The sequence below is a fragment of the Camellia sinensis genome, chromosome 3 (assembly GCF_055761805.1).
Source record: "Camellia sinensis isolate YWXY chromosome 3, ASM5576180v1, whole genome shotgun sequence".
NCBI classification, from domain to species: Eukaryota; Viridiplantae; Streptophyta; class Magnoliopsida; order Ericales; family Theaceae; genus Camellia; species Camellia sinensis.
This window is the reverse complement of record NC_138963.1, coordinates 165,397,535-165,422,428: the sequence shown is the minus strand read 5'-3', so window position 1 is coordinate 165,422,428 and position 24,894 is coordinate 165,397,535. Positions and strand designations below refer to the sequence as shown.

General features: G+C 37.0%; 1 long non-coding RNA gene and 1 pseudogene across 1 annotated transcript; both read left to right on the top strand.

The window, feature by feature from the left end:
- The first annotated feature begins 748 nt into the window (after positions 1-748).
- Positions 749-7,022, top strand: LOC114291125 (phosphate transporter PHO1 homolog 3-like; annotated as a pseudogene).
- A 208-nt stretch (positions 7,023-7,230) lies between these two features.
- On the top strand, positions 7,231-9,130 carry LOC114291131 (uncharacterized). The gene is made up of 2 exons (XR_003639295.2): positions 7,231-8,627; positions 8,775-9,130. It is a non-coding gene; the product is annotated as an uncharacterized LOC114291131 (long non-coding RNA).
- Positions 9,131-24,894: the final 15,764 nt, after the last annotated feature.

The following is a 24,894-nucleotide window of genomic DNA, read 5'->3' as shown; positions in this document are numbered from 1 at the left end:
CTTCTTTCTTCAGCCGCGTGTCAGACGCGTGTCTAAGACTGGTATGAAGTGTTGATGTTGTAAATGGTGCGTGGAGCGTGTGTGTGAGGCCGGGACTCACACACCTTCTTTTGGGGGCGCGTAAGAGTGCGTGAAGAGTTGTCTGGGGCTCTGCTTTGCAGTTTTGGATTTCTCTTGTCGAGAGCTTCCTCCTGGTTTGCTCGAAAGTGAATTTCGAACAACTTGATTTATGGGCAATTCTGAAAAACACACCTTATTTTTTCAAAAATCGACCAACGAGGCTCTGATACCACTTGTTAGGATTAAGACATACTCAGAAATCAATCACACACAATAACACAAGAGATTTACGTGGTTCAGCAGTAGTCTACGTCCACGAGAGAGATATCCACTATAGAATTTCTAGGAGGGAGTTTATAACACTCACACCTCGCTCTCTTTCTATAGCACTCTCACTCACAGATTACATGCACTCTATGTTTCCTTGCTATCAGCCCCTCCTCCTCACCTCAATTTATACACAAAATAGGGAAAAAAAAGTCAAGAAAAATAGATGGACATTTATAACAGAAAGAAGAAAAAATAATGGGATGGTCTTCCAACTGCCCTCTTCTCTTCTACTCCTTGACTTGGAGCTAGCCTCATTGATTCCTCCATGTGGGTTGGAGCTAGCAATATCAACAAGCCTTTCTTCTCACACAGTACTGTAAAACAAAATAGTAAACCTTTTCAAACCTTCTAAAAAACCATGAAGTTTGGCAAATAATTCATATCCCAAATGGTATTAGAATGGCAAAAAGCATACGTGAACTACAACCACCTCAAAACCCATTTAAAAGAAATCCAATGCTTCAAACTCCGACACAAACCACTACCACCACCACCGCCCACCGGCCTCAAACGAAAACTCACCCTTTACAGAACTGTCAGCGGTTTAACCTAAAGAATCCCTTCCCCCAGAAGTCCTTCTACCTCCTCAGACCTCGAAAGCCAGGCCATTTTAGTACAATCCAAGCGGTCTGATGGTGGCGATTGGTACAAGACGATGTTTTTGACGGCGCCGAACGAGGAAGGAGAGTATGAGTTGGTGTACTTTAGGAGACTTGATGAAGAGTTTAATAAGGTGGTTAAATTTTATAAGTTGAAAGTAGAGGAAGTTGTAAAGGAAGCTAATATGTTGAATAAGCAAATGGATGCTTTGATTGCTTTTAGGATTAAAGTGGAAGGACTCAGGTCGGAGAGTGAAGGGTCGGTGGAGATCAGTCGTCTCGCGGCAGAGGTTGAAGCTTCTACGATGGCATTGTATGCTTCTCTTCCTTTTGGGGTTAGAGCTAACAGTGAGCTTTTCTTTTTTCAAAAGCTAATTTAAATGCTTTTGTTGGTTTTCTGTTTAATTTTAATTACATAATAAGTTTTTTTTTTTGACCTAAAAAAATATTGAATTATATAAAACGAATCGTAAAAATCATGAAATGAAATAGCTTTATTTTTGTCCTAAAAAAATATTGAATTATATAAATGCGTTAAGTATTTTTTTTATTATTATTTTTCACTGCATTAGTTTTTAGTTTTCTTTTTCTTTTTCTTTTTTTCAAAAAAAAAATTTCTAAAAATCAAACCAAACAATTTTCTTGAACAAATGAATTCCAATACATCAAAATAAAAGTAAAAATAAAAAAAACAAAAACAAAAACAAAAACATTGAAATTATTGAATTGTTACCTTTTGTTTGCATTTATAATTGTGATTAAAAAATTTTATGTTGGTAATTTCGGTAACAATTCGTAATTGTCGCTAAAAAATCATTTCGAAAAGTAAGAAAAAAAAATTTAATAATAAAATTTTAAAAATATTGCTAATAAATATAGAAAAACAATTTAGTCCCAAAAAAATTTACTTTTTGTGACAAAAAATTTAGTATAAAAGGATAGTAATTCATCACTAAATGTCTAGTTTTGTGGCTAAAAATATAACAATAACACTTTAATAACTAAAATATTTCCCCTTAAAAATAATTTTATGTCAAAATTTTTGTCACTAAAACTTTAATTTGCTGCGTACAACCACCACCATCATTTTTAAGATAGCAACTAAACACTGAAAAATATTTTTCACCAAACAATCCAAACATCAATGTTTTTTTGAAAAATATTTTCTATAGAGCTCAAGAAAATGTTTTCATCAATACAATCCAAACATTCCTGGAAATGTTAGGCAATTAAGAATTATAAACCAATCCCTAGTAACAAATTAAAGTTGTGATTTTTCATGATTAATTTGTAGGAAGAGTTGCCGTGGATGCAATAGAAGGAGAGGAATCAAGCAGCCATGGCCACTTAGATGAATCAGGTGATGATAAATTTTCCAATGAGAACAGATCCATCAACCAAAATGCCAAACAACACAAGCCAAAGAATTCCAAAGCCCTCCCTAGGCCAGCTCCATTGGAAATACTTAACCAAGTGAAAATGAACAACACTCACGAGACTCCTAGGTCCACCATTAAAGGCCTTCTCCATGTTCATAATCTAAAAGAGATCAAATTCAACAGGGAAAATCTAAAGAAAGTCGAAGAACAACTAAAGCAGGCTTTCATTGAGTTTTATCAAAAGCTTTGCTTCTTAAGAGTTATAGGTAACTGAATGCTACGAAATCTGAAAAATTTATTTGAAAAGTTGGCAAAAAATAAAGTGTGCAGACTAGACTCAAATTTTTGGCTTTTTTTTTTTCCTTTTATTTTTGAAAAATTTAGTAAGCTTTTTGCATAGAACTGTGTTTGATCTTTTTGCTAATAAATGAACAGCCTTTTGAATATGTTGGCATTTTCAAAGATCATGAAGAAATATGACAAGGTATTTTTCTATCTAAAAATCTGAATTCTCTTTTTCTATCTAGGCAATCTGAATAGTTATTTTTACTAAGTTGTTGGTTTGTACCTAATTATTGCAGGCAACTTCAATAAATGCATCAAAAGCTTACTTGAAAATGGTAGACAACTCCTACCTTGGCAGTTTTGATGAGGTGAGTACATGGGACACTAATATGATTCAAGAATAGTTATTTCAAGCTAAAATACTATGAAACACGGGTGCGGGTATGAGTGTGGTGCGGGTATGTCGATACAGACTCAAAAAAAGTATGATACGGGTACGACTGCAGTATGTTGATTTTATTTTATTTTATTTGTAATTATGGTTAAAGGATCCAACCTACAAATTAAAATTAAATATCAAAACTAAAAAGAGAACTACAAAACTATTAATATAAAACCATTAAGCATTAAAAATAATATTTGTGAAATCTCTCACTTTGACATGTTATGCACTGTGATCATAATTTATTTTAAAAATATTTCTTTTTGCTCATCAATTTGCTATTTTATAGGGTAAGACCAAAGAAATAACAAGAGACTAAAGAAAGATTTCATAAAGACAGCAGATGAAGAACAGCAGCAATTAACATTACACAAAAAAGCACTTTAATTAAGTCAAAATTAAGATAATACTCTACTACATTTACACAGATCAATAATCTCATCCCTCAATGCAAGCTTAGATGAGAATTCAAGAGAGAAATTGAAAGGTCTTACGTGAAATCAATATTGGGCTTAAGAGAATAATGCTGATATTTGCAAAAGAGAAAACAGAGGTGTCTTGGCTAAAGAGAATGACACTGATATTTGCAAAAGAAATAACAAAACAAAATTGCTGATCTACAGGGGCATAAAAAAAATAGAAAAAAAAAGAGATGAAGAACACTCATCGGAGGGAAGACAAAGAAAGGAACAAAGAAGACGAAGACCAATTGCTAATTTGCAGGAAAAAAAATTATGTAAAAACGAAGAAGATGAAAAAGAAACGAAGAAGACGGAGATAAAAAAGAAAAAGACAAAGAAGAAGATGAAGAACACACACTAGAGGGCTTCATCTTGTTGCGTCGCCGTTGCTGGAGGACTTCGAAGTGAAGAGATATTGCTGAAGAAGCCTGCACCGTTTCTCTTTGTTGTTGCTGAACTGAAAAGATGTAAGAAGGGACAAAACCTAGGTGTTATATATTCTTAATATTACAAAATAACACTGTATTTTTTTGTTTTTTTTAATAAAGAACATAAATAAATTCCTCTGGTACCCCTAATTCTCTTACAAATTTGATTTTTTGCCCTAGCGTACCCAAAACGTACCAACGGCATACCCATGTCGTACCCACGATGTGTCCGATTGAACCAAACGTACCAAACCCCCTTTTGCCGTACCCGGTACGCGTACCCGTACCCGGTAAGTATCCAGTACTCGTACGACACCATTTTTGGAGTACCTGTGGTTCATAGCTAAAATATAATACATATAATAGCTTTCTTAGACACTTTGGAAAAACAAAAAAAAAAAACAAAAAAAACAAAAAAAAAAATGAAAAATTTGATGATTCAATTTGAGAAATTGCAGGTTAATAAGCTTATGGACATGGTTGAAGCTACATTAATCAAGCATTTTTTGAACTCAAACCGAAGTAAAGAGATGAACAACTTAAGACCAAAAGTGAAGAGAGAAAGGCATAGGATAACATTCTCCTTAGGTAAGATTTCAACACTCCTCACATGGCTATTTCTTTTTATGTCAAATTCTCTAACTTAATTTGTTTGTTGTCTTTTCTTTGATCCGATGACTCGAAAAAATTTCAGGGTTCCTATTTGGTTGCTCAATGGCACTCCTAATTGCCCTTATTTTGGTTATACATACTCGCAATATCATTGACCAAAAAGGCTACGACCAGTACATGGATACATCGTTTCCATTTTATAGGTAAATTAAAACTCCGCCAAATGATGTTTTCCTATGTGCTTTTTTGTTTATGTTCAAAAGGGTTATAGCGGTCCTAGTTTGTGTTTGGACATGTGAAATGTCAATTCCCTTGTGAAAAAAAAAAAAAAAGATATACGCACTGTCAAGTCCGTAAACATAACTTAAGCAATGCCTTAACACCCAAAGCTAAACGGCTAGGGGTTTCAATTTTTGTTAGCAATTAGCATTATAATTTGTTTGACACGTGTGAATTTACCTTTTGCAGCTTGTTTGGATTCATTACACTTCACATGCATATGTACACTAGAAACATATACTACTGGAGGCGGTACAGAGTCAATTATTCATTTATATTTGGTTTCAAGGAAGGAGCTGAAATGGGATACATAGAAGTTTTCCTCCTAAGCTTTGGTGTTGCATTGCTAGCATTAGCGTTCTTTGCATGCAAACCTCGACATGGAAATAAACCCTAAAACTCAAGATTACAAAGCAATCACTGAACTCGTGCCTATTAGACTTCTAGTCGTAAGTTTATTTAACTCAACCATCTTCTTTGTAATTCCCACTTCTATATATAGTTTGCTTAAAACTATAAAATCTTTCCCTCTTTACAATTCTTGATTGTCATATTGTTCTGCCCATTCACCATCATTTATCGATCAAGTCGCTTCTTTTTACTTGTGTGTGCGTTTCACGGCCTTTGTGCTCCTCTCTACAAGATAAAAATTTGATTGATAATGCTATCCGACAATGAAAAGGTTCGACAATTTAAATAGTTTACTTATATAAGATTTTCTTTTCCTTATAGGTGAAACTTCCTGATTTTTTCTTGGCAGATCAGCTAACAAGCAAGGTAAGTAGATGAGATTTCTGTTATGAAGCCTAAAGTTCTATTTTTATTATTATTTTTGGGGAGACTACAAACACAGGCAAAATACTTGTATGGATAGTGGTGTCTACAATACATTCTATTTCATTGTTGCCACAATTCCATACGTGTCTCGTCTCCTTCAGGTAAGTCCTTGTTTGGTTTCTTCCAATTCAAGGGTTTGTTCGCAAGATTTACCAGTTTTAAAGGCCGTTACCTAGGGTTAGTAGTACCCATTATTCTTTGGAGATTTTGTGCTCTTGTTTTGGGGGAGAGGGGGAAAGAAACATTGTTTGTAGCATTGTACTTAGACTCGAATTGTACAACATTTGCTTACAGCTTATGAGTCTTTAAAAAAAAAAGAAAAAAACAAGTAATTATTTGAAAGTTAGAGAAATGATGCTTCTCGTTTTTCCTTTATAATTATCAACTTTCAGTTTACAAAAAAAAAAAAATAAATAAATAAAAAACCAAACGGACTCATTGTAAGGAATGCAATTAATTCAATGCATGGCTTTAAACTCTGCTCAAGCTTGGCTGAAAATTTATGTCCAAGTTCAAGAACAAAGAATCAAGGAATGTTTTTTTCAAGTTGCCAATCTTATAATTAGACACTTGAAACAGTTCATGTTCTTCTTCTTATTGCCTTCGATGCTTTTATGAAGAGAAAGATGGTATGCAAGGACTCAATGGAGTGAAATATTTCATAACCATAGTAGCTCTTTGTATGAGGATAGATTACTCTCTTAACAAAGGGGTTAGTTGGAATATATTGGCATGGATTGCCTCTGTGATCGTTGTAGTTTTTGGTACCTATTGGGACCTAGTCTTGGATTGGGGTCTCCTTCAAAGAAAGTCGAAGAACCGTTGGTTGAGAGACAAGTCCTAGTCCCATACAAGAGTGTCTATTTTGCAGTCATTGTGAGAAAGAAACAATAAGTTCTGGGATTTACCATATGGTTTGATCTCAAAATTACTAATGAATTTCATGAAAAATTGTGCAAGTTTTGAATGTTTTGTTGAGATTCGTTTGGTTGCAAACAGTGTTCCATCAGGTTCCTTTCTTGCATAAACAAATCGTAGCCGTAATTGTAGCTGTCCTAGAGATCATTCATCGTGGCATATGGAATTTGTTTAGGTGTTTTTCAAGATATTTCCACGATTTCATTTATAGAGCTTGTGATTGATTATCTAATTTACTATTTTTATGGTTATTGTTCTTATTTGATTTGTTGTTCAGGTTGGAGAATGAACATCTAAATAATGTCGACAAGTATCGTGCTTTTAAGTCAGTGCCTTTGCCTTTCAACTACAATGAAGATGATGACAAAGATGAGTGAAACTTAATAGCACAAAGCGGGAATATGGGCGAGGAAGAGCACATAGAGGTTCATAGGGCCTAGATGATAAGGAAGATATTCTTCAGGCTGCAAAGAAGAGATTGAGTACAGCATAAGGCCCATACTATTGTAATACACTGAATCATTTCCTTTGTAACAAGATCTCATCCAGTAGTTAGATTAATAGTTAGATTGTTAGTGAAGTAGTTAGGCTTCCTATAACTAATATATATAGATATCAATAATAGTGTAAATGGTGTGTTGAAAAGTAATAAAATCAATCTTGATCTTTCATCATGGTATCAGACCTTGTCTTAGCTCCAACGAGCGATTGATGATTCTCCTGTGAGATTAAACTTGCCATCCATCGATTCTCAGAGCTTCGACTCCAAGACTTTCATGTCATCTTCTCCGTTATTTATACCTGTGATTGCTACAATGGAGTCGTCCTCTTCGTCTGAAGTTGCGATTCCTTCAAATCTTGGTTTTTGATCTCGAATCTTGGGTCACTTGTTACAGTGAAGTTGGATAACACTAATTTCATAGTGTGGAAATACCAGATGCAAAACATCCTTCGTGCCACTGATCTGTTGAAGATTGTAGATGGTACCTTTTCTTGCCCTAGCAATATGATTCGAAGTATATCAGGAACAGAGATTGTGAATCCAAAAGCAATTCGTTGGAAGATGATTGATGCACACCTTCTTAGTTGCATCACAGCCACACTTTCCCCTTCTATATTCACCTCTGTTCTTTATCTTCAGACCAGCTCTCAGGTATGGAAAATGTTTGATAAGCAGTTTACTTCTCTATCAAGATCTCATATCCATCAGTTAAAGAACAAATTGAGTTCAATTTCAAAGAAATCAAACTGCATGGAGATATATCTGGGTAAAATCAAAAGTTTAGTTGACCAATTGAGCATTGCCTCTTCATTTGTTGATGATGAGGATTGTTCTCCTCACTTTGAATGGCTTGCCTAATGAATATGATGCTGTTAAAACTGCTATCCGTACTCATTCGAAGAGTATCACTATGGAAGAGCTTTCTTCTTTACTCTGCTCAGAGGCTATTCATATTGAAGGCAAATTGAAACAAGCCTCAAATCTCCCAGTTGTTTATGCAACAATAAAGGAACATATGTCTTCTTCAAAAGATTTTACTTCTTATTCCCATGGTCGAGGTTCTACTCGTAATGATTCTCACGGTTATCATCGTGGAAATAGATTTACTCAAGGTCGATCTTCTTCATTTTGTAGTAGATAACAAGGTTGAGGAGGTTGATCAAGTTCTAGCCGTTATGACATGATCTGTCAAATCTGTGGAAAGCAAAATCACACTGCTCTAGAGTGTTGGCACAAACTGGACTCTAATTTTCAATATTCTCCTTCATATCCACATCACTCACCTCAATCTCAGCAGCATCAATCTAAGGCCTTTGTTGCATCTGTGCCAGTTGATACTACTACTTCAACCTCTTCTCCCTAGTTCTTGACTCTGCTGCATCTAATCACATCACCAATGATTTGCACCTTTTGAATTCCTATTAGCCATATAACAGAGAAGATCAAGTCGCCATTGGTAATGGTTCTTCACTCTCTATTCATAATACTGGGCAAGGTATTCTTCTTCCTCCTCATCACTCTTTTAAACTAGACAAAATGTTGCATGTTTTTTCCATCTCTTCTAATCTTGTTTTTTGTCCAAAAGTTAGCCAAAGATAATAATTGTTCTGTTATTTTTTATCACTCTACTTTTTCTATTCAGGACAATCATTCCAAGGATATTCTTCATAGAGGTCTTCATGCTAATGGTCTTTACCAATTTTTTGACAATATTTTTCATGCTTCACCTCATGCTTATAGTAGTTCAACCTCATCTTCCTCTTCTTCTGCATCTGTTGATACATGGCATCAAAGACTAGGCCATCCTTCTTCTTTTAAGTTTCATCTTCTTAAATAGCATTTATGTTTGTCATCTAATAAGACTACACATTCATGTGTTAACTGTGTTGTGGCTAAGTGTCATAGATTACTTTTTCACCTTTCCAATAATCATGTAAATCAGCCTTTAGTATTAATACATAGTGATGTCTGGGGCCATTTACTTCTTCTTCTTCTCAATACAAGTATTATGTGCTATTCATTGATGATTTTACTAAATTTTCTGGGCTTTATCCTCTTTCCTATAAAAGTGAAGTGCATGCTAAATTCATGGAGTTTAAAGTTTTTACTGAAAAACAATTTTGTTTTCCTCTTAAGATTCTTCGATTAGATGGGCGGTAGGGGGTGAGTTTGTTAATCATTTCATGCAAGCTTTTATGCACTCTCATGGCATTCATCACCAATTTTCTTGTCCTCACACTCCATCTCAAAATGGAGTTGCAGAGAAGAAGTACTTGCATATTACTGAAATGGCTATTTGTTTGCTACACCAATCTTCAGTTCCTCTCACTTATTGGTTTGATGCTGTTGTTGTTGTAACTTTTTTGATCAACAGTTTGCCTAGTGTCTCTTTTTCTAATCAGTCTCCTTATGAATTGCTTTTTGGCATGTTAGATTTGTTGAATCTATTTTTCCTTTTTCTTCTACTAGTTCATCTTTTTTTTTCTCTCTCTCCTGCATGACTTTTTTTTTTTTTTTTTTTTTTTTTTTTTTTTTTTTTTGTCTTCATCTCTCGGTTTTCTGCTCCTCACAAGTCTTAGCATCCCAGGCCACTGTACTCACAGTTGCCTAGACCACAACAGTCCTCTCCCAGGCCACAACAGTCCTCTGTTCTGCCCAGGCCCCATCTTACTGTCTTTGAGCTACTGCAACAGCCTATTTCTGAGCCACAGCAGCATCCACTGCAACAGCCTATTTCTGAGCCACAACAACTTTCCTCTGTTCCTATTAATTCTATATTAGTTGTGTTGCCTTTGCCTCCTCCTCCTACTAATTGTCATTCCATGTAGACTAGATCTAAAACCAGCCCTATTTGCTTGACTGCTTGTGCAGATAATTCTGAGCCTCTCTCCTACAAAAGTGCCTTGACTTCTCCAGTCTAGTTTCAAGCCATGCTTGATGAATATAATGCTCTTCAACACCAGGGCACTTGGTCATTGGTCCCTCTTCTTTCTTTCAAACATGCCATTGGATGCAAATGGGTTTTTAAACTCAAATGAGCCTTTGATGGGACTATTGCTTGGCATAAGGCTCGGTTGGTTGCTAAAGGCTTTCTCCAATAGCATGGCATTGATTTTCAAGAAACCTTTAGTCTGGTTGCCAAGCAACCAACTATTCATATTTTCTTATGTCTCGCCTTATATTACCATTGTCCCATTAAGCAACTGGACATCTCCAATGCCTTCCTTCATGGCAAGTTGGCCGAAGAAGTTTATATGGAACAACCACCTAACTTTGTCTATCTTTCCCATCCTTCACTATTTTGCAAGCTACACAAAGCCCTTTATGGTTTAAAGCAAGCACCAAGAGCCTAATATTCTACTTTTAGTTCTTTTCTCCTTTCTCAAGGCTTCACTCAAAGTCTTTGTGATTCTTCTCTCTTTATTCATAAAACTTCCTCTTCCTTCACCTACCTTCTTTTTTACGTTGATGATATTCTTCTCACTAGTTCTGATCCTACCCATATTCACCAGCTTTTATCTTATATACACCAAGCTTTCTCTATGAAAGAGCTTGGTCCTCTTTCCTATTTTTTTAGTATATCAGTCCAACCTACTTCGATTGGTTTCTTCATTTCCTAGCACAAGTATGCTGCCGACTTATGTAGCTCGACTTTTCACGCTCCTTTCGGAAGATGAATAAGCCCTACAGTATCGGACCCCCGCGGTTCTGAATCTGATCTCACAAGTGCAATGTAAAATAGATAAACACCAAAGAGTCCAAATTCGGCAAATCTTTTGGAAAATCGATTTTGAATCAAATTGCAAATAATAGACTGCTTTTCTAGATATAGAGTTGCCACCTAAATAATTTTGAAAAATTTAGAAAACCCATGACTCGTGCAAAAGGCCACGTATCCGTCATCACCAAGATTGTTTTGGCTCGCGAACTTAGGTACAAGAGGGGAAGGTCATGAATTAAGCACCCCCGCTCGCCCGATCAAAGATCGGCCTTTACTAATCATGATGTGAATCTTATGTACATTATATGCTCTTGTTCCTGATTCATTAGGCTAACTTACTAGGTGATACACACACAAGTATAGACTAATTTGCAAAAATTGGAACATTTGATTTCATGTTTGTTTTGAAAATTGTTTCGAATATGTACCACTTGAAAAAGTGATCGCATATGAACATTATTCAAATTATTCCAATTTAAGCAATTAGCCTTCATCCCCAGGCATTGAAACAGTTTATCAGATAAGCATTTAGTCTCATGGCAAGCATGCTAAACATAACAACATCAACATTCAATGCAATATGCTAAAGCAAATAAAAGCTCACCTAGTACTCCAAGCCCAAAAAGATAAAAGAGTTAGAAAAATGCACGATCCTAACGTATGCAATATGACTAATGCAACGCATGCGCCATGAAATTATTAAGCTCGGCTACTAATATGGCACATGAATCAATTTGATAGCATGCGGTCTAAGCATGTATTCAAAGAAATATTAACTAACAATGCAAGTTTAGAATGATACGCTGAGCTCAATGCAAGCAAAACAGTGGATGCAAGGCATGAGTAATGCTAAGCGAAATATGATGCCCTAGACTAACCATCATAAGCAGGTAAATAAAAGGGAGAAAGACGTGGGGTTAGAAGACATACACGTTATTATAATTGCTTGCCCTAGCTCAGGAGGGTCCGAATGAACTAACTAGCTAACTGATTATTATATCACCATAATTAATTAACTATTCTAGCTAATTATTACAACAATAAATTAAATAACTAGTCTAGAAATAATTAGAACCCAAAACTAACTAATTATTTACAAGATAAAATTAACTAGCTACAACTAATTAATTACAACACTCTAAATAATTAAAGAAATGAGTAAGCTAAGTAATTAAACTAAACAGCCCCAGGAAGCGAGGAATGCTCATGCATGTGTGCAGATTTCCACTCGAAAAAGCCACTGTTCTGCTGCTAGAAAGCCTCTGTTGCACAGTTAGAACACTTGCACTGTTTTTCACCTCAAAATTAGTTCAACTCTATTTCAAAAAGCCACTGCTGGGTTATGCAGAGGTGGCTGGTAAGCCAAAAGTGGTGGCCTACCGGTCACAAATGATAGCCTGCCATCCACAAAAAGTGGCCTGCCGACCATTGGAGCTTGGTCCTTCCTACTGCAACAAAGAGCAAACAGAGCACAAGCAGGGTATTCTCAAGGGATGTTTGTATAACTTACCTCTCCTTATCATCAAATAGCTCAAAAGAGTGGTAAATTTGATTCACAAACCATCAACCGATGCAATTTCATTGCATGATGACCTATGGATCAAAGGGTACAATTTTAATAAATGCAACAAGAAAGACTCTCAAACCTTATCCATATCATGGATTGATCAAGAGAAGTGGTGACAATGACTCTTGAACCATTTTCATCGCGAACAAGTATGAAACGATTCAAGACTCAAGGGTTCAATTAACGTCTGATTGAACACTAACCAAGTTATTATCTTGGATCATTTTTAATCCTCATTTTATTACTCTATTTTAATTACCAACTATTCTTTAGTTCATTGAGTCCAAAAGTGAGCTTTAAGTCCTCTAATGGAAAGAAGCATCAAACCAAGAATTGTTTTAGGCATGAGAAAAGTATCATGCAGTTGGTAATGAACTCATAAAGGGATTAAACTATTAAGCACAAGACCTCAATCTCAAGCTTAAACAAACAAGTAGCTTGAAACAACTTTCAAAGCAAAGCAAAAGTCAAGAAAGAATGGAGGTGGCAAAGGTGATTAAAGGTGATCACAAGTATGGAAAGTTTGAAATAAACACTACCAACTCAAATAGGTTGGTGGCTAAGGCCTAGACCACCAAGCCTATGAGGACAATTACACTACAAGCATGCAATACAAGGCTCAAATGCAATGAACAACTAAAAACAGTCCTAATATAGTCTAAAAATAGTCCTAAAACATGCTGGAATTAATACAAAAATAGCCAAAATGATAAGCTACAACATAGACCTATGTAAGCTAGTAAACAAAGCATAAAGAGGGGAGGCTATCCCCCTCTATTTTTGGACTTTAAAACATGGTTTTTGCCACAGAAAAGCCTCTGAAAATCAGTATTTAAAAGCTCAAAAATATGTGACAACAAGGTGGGAAACACAAGGGTCAAGGCCCAGGAAGCTAGGTGGAAGGAATGGTGAGCCACCCCTCCACTCTTATTGGCCTTAAGCCACAAGTTTTAGCCCAAAATTTCAAAGTTTAGATAGCCCAAAAACAGTCCAAAAGTAGTAGGAAAAATAGAAACTAAAGCAAAGAAATAAGTAAAGGCTTATACCTCTCGAAGAGGAGAACACTTTCTAAGCAATAAATCAACACTTACACACCCTCAAGAGCTCAAAGTAGGCTCAAAAGTACCTCAGCCCAAAGACCACAAGGTTTGGTTTAGAATGTGTAGGCAAAAGTTCAAGAATTTACAAGAGAGAGAGAGAGAGAGAGAGAGAGAGAGAGAGAGAATATTTTGCTCCAAAATGTTCAACCCTTAAAAATAAAAGGGGAGGTCTCCTATATATAGAAAAACATGAAACTCCCTCAGAAACATGCATACATACACGTGTAGGCAGATGCAAGCATCAGTGGAAACAACTGGCACAGTTGGCAAAAATATCTACCAAAACACGACCACTAATGTTGGCCGGCAGGCTACTAATTTTGGCCGGCAGGCCACACACATAGTCGGCAGCCAAGATTAGTGGTTGATAGCCCAAACAAAGGGGCCTGCAGGTCCTAAGGTTTTTAGGCTTGAAAAGTTAAGGTTTTGGTCTAAAACAAGACAAGAGGCGTGCAGGGTTTTAAAGGCTCAAAGTTGTGGCATTCTGCTAGGATTTCGAGCACTTGACAAGCATATACAATTCATTATTGGGTGCGCAAGCGATGGCATCCAAGTCACAAGGACGGTCAAAAATGGGGTATCTACAACTTGTTTGCCAAATCTGGGATGATTGATTGCAAACCTTGTGCTACTCCAGTTTCGACTAAACCTCCCTTATCATCTGATGCATCTCTTCCTTGTACCCAACCATTTCTATATCACAGTATTGTCGATGCCCTTCAATATCTTACATGCATCTCTTCCTTGTACCCAACCATTACTTAACCTGAGCTCTCTTTTGCTGTCAACCAAGCTTGCCAATACATGCATTCTCCCACTATGGATCATGTTGCAGCTATTAAACCCATCCTACACTATGTTAAGGGCACTTTCACAAATGGTCTTAGTTTCAATTCCAGTTCGTTTACTCTTAGTGCCTACACTGACTCCAACTGGGCTGGTGATCCTACTGATTGTCGTTCTACCTCTGGCTATTGTATTTACCTGGGCTCTAACCTCATCTCTTGGTTCTCCAAAAAGCAATCCACTATTAGCCGCTCCTTCACCGAGGTTGAATATCGCTCTGTTGCTCATACTGCAGCTGAAGTCACTTGGTTACAAATGTTGCTCACTGATTTTTCCATTCCTCATTCTTCTCCTCCTGTTATTTGGTGTGACAATCAATCTACCCTTTCTCTGTCTACTAATCCAGTGTTCCATAGTCGCTTCAAGCATATTGAGGTGGATTGCCACTTTGTTCGGGAGAAGGTTAATGCGAATCTTATTCACCTTAAATATATCCCCACTCTTGATCAACTGGCTGATATGTTCACCAAGCCACTGTCCACTCCCAGATTTTCTTTTCTTTCTTCCAAGCTAATGGTCTGTCCTTCACCCCTTAGCTTGAGGGGGAATGATAAGAAATATATTCTAAAGGCTACAAAGAAGAGATTGAGTATAGCATAAGGCCCATACTACTGTAATACACTGAATCATTTCCCTTGTAACAAGATCTCAGTTAGATTAATAGTTAGATTGTTAGTGAAGTAGTTAGGCTTCCTATAATTGATATATATAGATATCAGTAACAGTGTAAATGGTGCGTTGAAAAGTAATAAAATCAATCTTGATCTTTCATCACTAGAAGCATTAATGTATTTTATATTACAAAATTATGTAAAATTATTTATTTATTTATTTTAGTTGTAATAAAAAACATAAGCATAGTGAATTCCCCTTATAGAAATAAGAATTCATCACAAACAACATACATATTTACCACTTACTCTTGACGCAACTAAAATTCAAATTTCCATAAAAAATAATCATCTTTTAACTCTAAAGACGAGAGTCAAAATCTAGAATATATTAATATGTGTTCTCTATAGACTTTCTTTTGCATTTGGTAGATTTTTTTTGATTTCTTTAAAATATGTTAAGTGGTCCAAACCACGATTATATCTTGAACATAAAGGCAATTCTAACAAAATTCTTACTCTGAACCGCATAAATGTGTTTTTAAAGTAGAAATGTTGTCCCAGTAGGCCATTAATATTGCAACTTAAAAGGAGTGACATTTCATAGTGTTAGGTTTTACTCTTGGCAACCCCGTTTGACAAAACTCCTTTCAGTTGTATTTATTTTCGCACTTTTATTTCAGTGAGGCTATGAGTGTTTAGGTGCGAATCCAACCCGAATTGTGCCTTTCAGAGAAGTTTGTGATGATAAAGCTTTCAAGATTGCCACTTCGCTGATTATGACGGGGATCGAGCTGATGATAAAGCTTTTAGAGAAGTTAATATATGTGTGCTTTCTGTGGTCATTACTCGCTTTGGAGTGTGTGTTTTTGATTAGCATGTCTCATTCTGTACACACTCTTGGATTAGCAAATGTTGGAGTCTTCCGCCTTAGTGATTATTTTTTTTTTTGGGACTTCTGGCATTGTATCTTTTGCTTTCCTAGAGGAATTGACCTATACTAGCATATCTTGGGTGATGTTGAGTCTCTTAACCACCTACCATCCTTTTGCACCTCCATGGCTTTCCCCTCTATTCTTTGCAGTCTAGCCATGAGGAAAAGGCTACCTCAGAGTCACCAACCAGGTCATCCTTATTATATCCATGTTTCTTTGGTTCGGTTTCCATACTCTTGAGCGTGTTAGGCACCAATGATTGTGCAAAATAAAAAGAAAAAGAAAAAGAAAAAGAAAAAGAAAGAGAAAGAGAAAAAGAAAAAATATGCAAAAGAAAAAAAAAATGTGCTAAAGAAAGAAAAAAAAAAAAAAGGAAAAAGATTCATTGATTGAGGGGGAGCCTCCGCCTTTACTCACCAAATACCCCTTGATTCCTAGTAGTTTGACTTTCCTTTGTTGTGCTTAAGATTCTCTTGTCAGAGGTCCGGCTTTCATATCACTACTAGGATTGAATCTAGTGTTTGTCGAACTCCAAGAGTCACACACACACTTTTATCATGGGATCTATGCTTTTCACATAATGCATCACTTTCTTTCATGAGGAATCTTCTAGAGGCTGTGCACGTTGTATTTTCTTGTAATGGTGCTTCTTGGATAATCTTATGTGTTTTAAGATACTAATATGAAATTCCTTGCTTGCTCCACCATATTATTTTTGTCGTTTTCTTGTTGTTCACTGTTTTCAGTATTTGTGGTTGCTTTTAGTGAGGTGGAGTTTGGTTCATCTTGATTTGGGTTGGTAAGGGAGTTTGGTTTCTCATTGCAAGAGTTGTTTAGCATGAACACTTTGATATGTTTGGTAAGGGAGATTGGCTATATGTTTTGCATGTTGCTATGCACTATTTGCCCTTCTTGTATGTTCCTGGTATTTACATCGTCATATCATTGCTTGGGTTGGTTTATGATCTTGCTTTTGTTGTTGGTTTATGATCTTGCTTTTGTTATTTGAGAGTTGTTTTTCATGAGTCTTAGTTTTCATCTATTCATGTTTTCCATCTCATGTTACAAGTTAATCGTGTCATATGTCTATTGCTTATTCATATATTCTTGTGGGACTAATAGTTGTTTTGGAGATTGTGGCACTAATAACTGTTTTGCAGATCATGACCTTGAGAAAGAAGTTGGCTTTTGTTGGCTGTAATGGGTTGGGGTGTTTAGGATTTTATTTGTTAGGTGTGTTTTGTCACGGCATTGCCAAAGGGGGAGATTGTTAGGTTTTATTCTTGGCAACCCCGTTTGACAAAACTCCTTTCAGTTGTAATTATTTTCGCACTTTTATTTCAGTGAGGCTATGAGTGTTTAGGTGCGAATCCAACCCGAATTGTGCCTTTCAGAGAAGTTTGTGATGATAAAGCTTTCAAGATTGCCACTTCGCTGATTATGACGGGGATCGAGCTGCCCGGTCAGCTCGCGGGGGTTGTCACGACCCAAACCCCGCCCTATGGGTTTAGCGCCGTAACCGGCCAGTAATCCGAGATTACCGAAGGCCTGCCTAACAGTAAACCAGTAAAACAGAGTACAGGGCCTGGCGGAAGCCAATATAGTAAATGAACAATGTCCAATGAGCTGTGACAGTCTACACATACATGCACAATCATTCAGAACAGGGATCTAATCCCTATTAAACGGTACAGTAATAGTCTAAACAGTAAACAAAACAGTTACAGGGACGGACAGGGAATATTAGAACACCCCAAAGCCGAAGCTTGAATGGCTTAGAACCTCACAGTGAGGCACAGTGGTTGGCTGACAAAACAAAAACTTGCCTGACGCTCCTAGCAGCGGTCCAGTGCCTGAACACCTACATATATGTATGAGCAGTGAGCTAAAGCCCAGTGAATAACATAATACGTAAAGAGGTTTAGGATGAATGTCTTTTCAATATTTAAATAGCTCATTGATTCAATATATCGGCCAGTCAGTTTGTGGCTCATATTGATGCCGTAACAGTCATTTAGAAATCATAGTAATCGTACGTGGCACATCCGTTAGCAGTACTAGTAGCAGTGTTAGTACAGTAGCAGTAACGGTAACAATATAGTAACAGTACAGTAGCAGTACAGTAGCAGTAACAGTAACAGTACAGTAGCAGTACAGTAGTAGTAACAGTAACAGTAACAGTAACAGTACAGTAGCAGTAACAGTAACAGTACAGTAGCAGTACAGTAGCAGTAACAGTAACAGTAACAGTAACAGTAGCAATAACAGTACAGTTCAGTTCTTATGGATTCAAGAGGTGTCTTGCACAGATTCTAGAGGTGGCTCACTTTGTAGCACTTAGTTCCGTGCAGCACTTTGCTCCAAGTTTCACAGATTATAACAGTCATATGTGGTACATCCAGTAGCTAAACAGTACAGTAGGTCTTAATAGACCGGGTCTTAATAGACCAAACAGTGAATGATGGCCATCATATCAGTAAACAGTAGTGGTTCCAACATGGGAACCGACAGAGATCTCTGTAACAGTAGTTGTCAATAACAGTAGTTGCTAAGGATGCCACAATACAGTTCAGAATATAGGTCATACGTTCATTCATTCAGTTAACAATACCGTTCAGAAACAGTTCAGTTTAATTGTTCAGAGATAACCAGTTTGAACATATCTTTACACAAATGTTACTCACAGAGTTCTGGGCTATAGTAAGCTAGAGCGTGTCTCCCCAGTCGCCAACCCTACACAGCTAACAGATTGAACACACACTAAGCTACACAGTTGGGAAAGATTAACAACTTAATCCCTAATGCCTCGGCGTGTTCTACATCTATATCCTCAACAAGATGTCTTAAACTAGGCCTAAAAACGCCTAGAATGGGATAAGGATGCAAAGATGCACATTTAAAACATTTTCAGAAAAACAGAGTCCCGCTCGAGCTCAAGTTTCCCCGCTCGAGCGGTCATGCAACAAAGGTCTCCGCTCGAGCGTACATTACTCCGCTCGAGCGGACTGTAAAACAGTGCAAGATGCTGGGAGCTCGAATTCCCCGCTCGAGCGCCACTTTCCCCGCTCGAGCGGGAGACCAAAATCTGGAAAATCCAGATTTGAACTCCAATGCTCAAATCAAGTTCCAATGCATCAAATTCGATCCTTTCGGGCTAATTTTCTGCAAAACACTTCAAAACTCATAGTATAGCATGTTTCAAAGATCAATTTGAGAAATCAAAGCCCAAAGGTAGTTCAATTAAACATGATTTCAAACCAAGTTTCAAGAACAACAACTCATATGTGACATGCATGATCTTAAATCATCTTCAAAGCTTTAGTGCTGTTTCAAAAGAGCTCAAACCTTCAAAAACAAGATGAACTCATGGAGTATGACCAAAAGATGGACATGCATGTGAGGTATTATGAACTACAACCTCAAAACTTCAATATATGTACATGCATGCAACCATCAAGCTTTAATTCAACAACAATGAACCAATTCATGACTTAGTTCTACAATGAAGCATGAATCATGCAAGAACAACTCAAAGACACCATTAAGATGATGAATGATCTAACTTAGGTGTAGAATTAGAAGTGAGGGAGCTCAAATTAGTAATCAACCTTCGATTCTTTAAGCAATTCTAGCCAATTCACCATGAAACAAGTTGAACTCAACTCTTCTAGCTCCTCTCTCTCTCTAAGGTCGGCTAGAGCATCAAACAAGGCTGAGGAAATGTTTGTTTCAAGTGTGCACAAGGCTCTAATATGTTATAATAAGAGGCCCACTAACAATGGCAATTTGGTAATTAAGCCTAACTCTTTAATTAGCTTGTTTTAGTCTAATTTAGTCATACCTAATCAGTTTTCAGGTAAATACACCATAAACTCACATTAATTATGAGGATTATAAAACATTAATCGATTCCCGGTTCGGCCGCCGATAAGGCCTTCAATTAGCAGTTTAAACATAAAACATGAACAGATAATCAAACAATCAAACAGATAGGTTATGCATTTAAACAGATACAGTCAGTCAATTAATTCCAGACTCCAGTCAGTCAGTTCAGTACTTTTAATCAGCTCAATTATCAGTCATAATCAATTTAGTTTAACGGTAATCAGTGCCTATCGGTAATCAATCAGTCATTAATCGGTAAGCAGTATGAGGGTTGTTACAGGGGTCTAGGGGGCAGCGCCCCTTGGCGGGTCCGGGGCAGCGCCACGGCGGGGTCGAGGGGCAGCGCCCCCGAAGCAAAATGCAAAAATGCATTCCAAGTTGCCTGTCTGTTCGAGCGGACATTACCCCGCTCGAGCGGAGAATCCCTGGTTCCAGCAGTTTGTCAGGTCTGTAAAAATACTGGAAGGTGTGATTTCGCGCTCGAGCGGGCTCTCTAGCGCTCGAGCGGACCTCTGTTATATTTCGCGCATATTTTGCCGAAGCCGCTCGAGCGGGCTGTTGGGCGCTCGAGCGGAGATCGCGGGACAGATTCTATAAATTCACGTGTTGGGTCAGATTTTAGGATTACTACTCCAGATCTTCTTTTTAGGTTCTAGGGTTTATATCTGGGGATACTTTGTGAGTTTTCTTTGATGTTTTTATTGAGTATTCAACTCTTGGTTTAAAGAGAGTACATCAAAGGTTGTGTTTTGCTCTACAAAAGAGAGAGTTGTTCTTCGGTGGATTCTGAAGAATTCGAGCCTGAAGCTTTGGTGGATTCCGGGGTGGCTCATCGTAAAGACAATTCCGAGGTGAAGACGGGTTGGAAGAGGCACATAGAGGTTGGTTCAATTAGGCGTGGATTCGCTAGGTAATTGAGAGTATACCTGTGTAATTCCTTTAAATCTTCTTAGTGCATTGTTTTGTGGCTGTTGCCCGTGATTTTTTTATCACAGTTGGAGGTGTCCAATTGTGGTTTTTTCCACATAAAATCGTTGTGTTTCTTTGTCTTGATTATTTGATTGGGATTGTTATATTCTGCTTAAAATTGATACATAATCACAAATCAACATCTAGGGGATTTCTAGATTTTTCACATAGCAAATAATAATAATAATAATAATAATAATAATAATAATTAGAAACGAAAGAATTGTATGAAAAGATATTTTAGACTAAAACAAAATCATCATAGTTAGTAGGCTACGTTAAGCATTTAGTGAATAGATCCTGGAACAGAAATACATAAAGCATAATATATCATTCCCTTACACATGCTAAGAATCAGATGGGCATGGTTTGAGGCTGGGAAATAAAATGATGGCGATGACTTTATTATTTTCTCTATTAGATAAACAATTTAGGATGTTGGAGTATCATTAATCTATTTTACAATGTGAACATATCTTTATTGCTAACTTGTTCAATTACTCTTAATATATTTTCATAATGTAACTGGTTCAATTTATTGAGTTTGTCATTAAAAAAATATATGGTTTATTTTTAAAAATATAATCATTGTCTATTTTTTAATTTTTATTTTTTTTGAAAAAAAAGATGATAAATTAAACAAATTATAGTTATCGGATCAACCTAAATTTCCCGAGTCCAAAACTCGCATTCAAACTGGAGGGGATGAATATTATAAAGTTTATTTATTTTGAAAAAACTTTAATTCCCGAGATATTTGTTTGTCATTATGTATCAATTTTAGCCAGTAAATAACATTCACAATCAAACAATCAAAGACAAATCAACACAACGGTTCGTGGAAAAATCACAATTGGAGCACCTCCAATTATGATAAAAAAAACTCGGACAAAAGCCACAAAACAATCCACTAAGAAGACAAAAGGAATTATACAAGTATATTATCAATTACCTAGTGAATCCACACCCGAATTGAACCGACCCCTCTATGCTTCTTCCACCATGGTCTTTACCTCAGAATCATTTTTCCCAACGGTGAATCCACAACAATTAGCTACTCTAGAATCCACCAAAGCTTCAGGCTCAAGTTCCATGGAATCTACCGAAGAACAACTCTCTTTTTTGAATAAAACAAACTAAACAAACCCTTTTGTTAGGTTTTATTTCTTGGTAATCCCGTTTGACAAAACTCCTTTGAGTTGTAATTTTATTCGCATTTTTATTTCAGTGAGGCTATGAGTTGTTAGATGCGAATCCAACCCGAATCAAGCCTTTCAGAGAAGTTTGTGATGCTAATGCTTTCAAGATTGCCACTTTGTTGATTATGACGGGGATCGAGCTGCCCGGTCAGCTTGCGGGGGTCGAGGGGGCAGTGCCCCTTGGCGGGTCCGGGGCAGTGCCACGGCAGGGTCAAGGGGCAGCGCCCCCGAAGCAAAATGCAAAAATGCATTCCAAGTTGCCTGTCCGCTCGAGCGGACATTACCTCGCTCGAGCGGAGAATCCCTGGTTCCAGCAGTTTTGGTCGACTGTAAAAGTACTGAGCTGTGTGATTTCACGCTCGAGCGGGTTCTTTAGCGCTCGAGCGAACCTCTGTTATATCACGCGCATATTTTGCTGAAGCCGCTCGAGCGGGCTGTTGGCCGCTCGAGCGGAGATTGCGGGACAGATTCTACAAATTCGCGTGTTGGGTCAAATTTTAGGATTACTACTCCAGATCTTCTTTTTGGGTTCTAGGGTTTATATCTGGGGATACTTTGTGAGTTTTCTTTGATGTTTTGATTGAGTATTCAACTCATGAGGGCACTCCTTCGGTTAAACGCTCAAAACTTCAAAGGCTTACGTCTAGTTTCGAAAACCTTTCAATGAAAGATAATGAGACCTTTGATGAATTTTATGCGAAGTTGAGTGACATTGTAAATTCCAGCTTCAATTTAGGTGAAAAAATACCAGAATCCAAAGTTGTGGGAAAAATTTTGAGATCCTTGCCGGATCGGCTCCAACCAAAAGTTACGGCTATTGAGGAGGCTCAAGATGTTGACAACCTCAAGCTAGATCAGTTGGTTGGAAATCTCCAAACTTATGAGGCACATAGGAATTTCAAAAAGAAACAAAAAGATATTGCTTTAAGTAGTGCTCATAGAGTTGGAGAGGATTCTGATGAGGATTGTGAGATAGATTCCAAGATTACGGCTGTTTTTGTTAAACAATTTAAAAAATCTTTTTTGAAAAAGAATCCTAATCTTTTGGAATCTACTCATACTCATAAATCTAAAGGCAAAGATAAACTCAAAATTAATTCTATAGCCAAGAAGGAGAAAGGAAAGATACAAGGGAACTCTGAAAGACTCCAATGCTATGAATGCCAAGGATTTGGCCACTTTGCTCAAAAATGCCCCACTCGGTTGAGGAAGAAAAAACCCCTCGCTATCACTTGGGATGATGAATCAGAATCTAATAAATATGAAAGTGACAATGAAGATCAAGGTGAAGAGGGACATAAACAATTTCTTGCTTTCATGGCGGCTTCCGAAGCTGAAGGACAAACAGATTCTCCGAAGAGGTCAGTTGAGAATATCACTGATGATGAATCCTCGGAGAGTGATCATGAAGAGCTTGAGCAAGCTTATGAAAAGTTGTATAAGGAGTCTCTTAACTTATTCAAATTGAATGACAAACTCACAAAGAAACTCAAAGCATGTGAAAGTGAGAATGTCAAACTTAAGGAAGAGATTTCCGAGAACAGGATTGATGCCATCAAAGTAGCTGATGATCGACAAGTTCTTTTTGCAAAACTGTTGACTTGTGAGACAGAAAGGAATGAGCTACTGCAAACCCATGCCATGTATGAAGAAAGGATTGAATCTCTCGAGATGTCACAAGTTGCTTTAGAAGAACTAATGATCAAGAAAGAGGAAGAGCTCAAGTGTGCTATGGCAACCATTGGTCTTTGGAACAAAGGATCAAAGACTTTGGAGGATATCATTGGATCTCAACAAAAGAGTTGTGACAAGAGTGGCATTGGCTTTGGTGGTAAGAAAGAGCAAAAACAGAGTGCTTCAACATCTTATGATACAAGAACTCAAGGAAAGGGAGAACAAAAAATTCAACATAAGGATGGACTTCTCAAACTTCCTAGAGTTGGTAAGGTAAAGGAAAAGAAGGTACACCCTGTTTTTATTTGTCATCATTGTGGTATGCGTGGTCATATTCGCCCTTATTGTTATAAGTTGCATGGGAGAGTGTATTTGCCTAGACCTAGGAATAGGAAGTTGGAAACCATGTCGAGACGAGTTCCTATTGCAGGGGAAAGGAACCACAACATCAAGACACCACCCAAGAACTGCAATTCTCACAACTTTGTTCGTACTAAAGCAGTTTGGGTGAGAAAACTTGACTTGTGTTAATTTGTTTATTTGTTTTAGCTTCTGGGGTTTTGTGTGTTGTTTTTAATGGGAAAAAAAAAATGTGTGCTTGTTCATTTTTTTTTTGTCTTGCTTTATTTTTTTTTAAAAAAAGGAAAAAAATCCCAAATTTTTTTTCTTAGTATGGTTTTATAAGCTTGAAATTTTTGAGTGGTCCTTGGTGCATATTGGAATTGATGAGAATATCCATTTCATGTTAATATGTGTGTGCTTTCTGTGGTCATTACTCATTTTGGAGTGTGTGTTTTTTGATTAGTATGTCTCATTCTGTACACACTCTTGGATTAGCAAATTTTGAAGTCTTCCGCCTTAGTGATTATTTTTTTTATGGACTTCTGGCATTGTATCTTTTGCTTTTCTAGAGGAATTGACCTATACTCGCATATCTTGGGTGATGTTGAGTCTCTTAACCACCTACCATCCGTTTTCATCTCCATGGCTTTCCCCTTAATTCTTTGCAGTCTAGCCATGAGGAAAAGGCTACCTCAGAGTCACCAACCAGGCCATCCTTATTATATCCATGCTTCTCTGGTTCGGTTTCCATACTCTTGAGCATGTCAGCCGCCAATGATTGTGCAAAAGACAAAGAAAAAGAAAAAGAAAAAGAAAGAGAAGAAGACAAAATATGCAAAAGAAAGAAAAAAAAGTGCAAAAGAAAGAAAGAAAAAAAAAAGGAAAAAGATTCATTGATTAAGGGGGAGCCTCC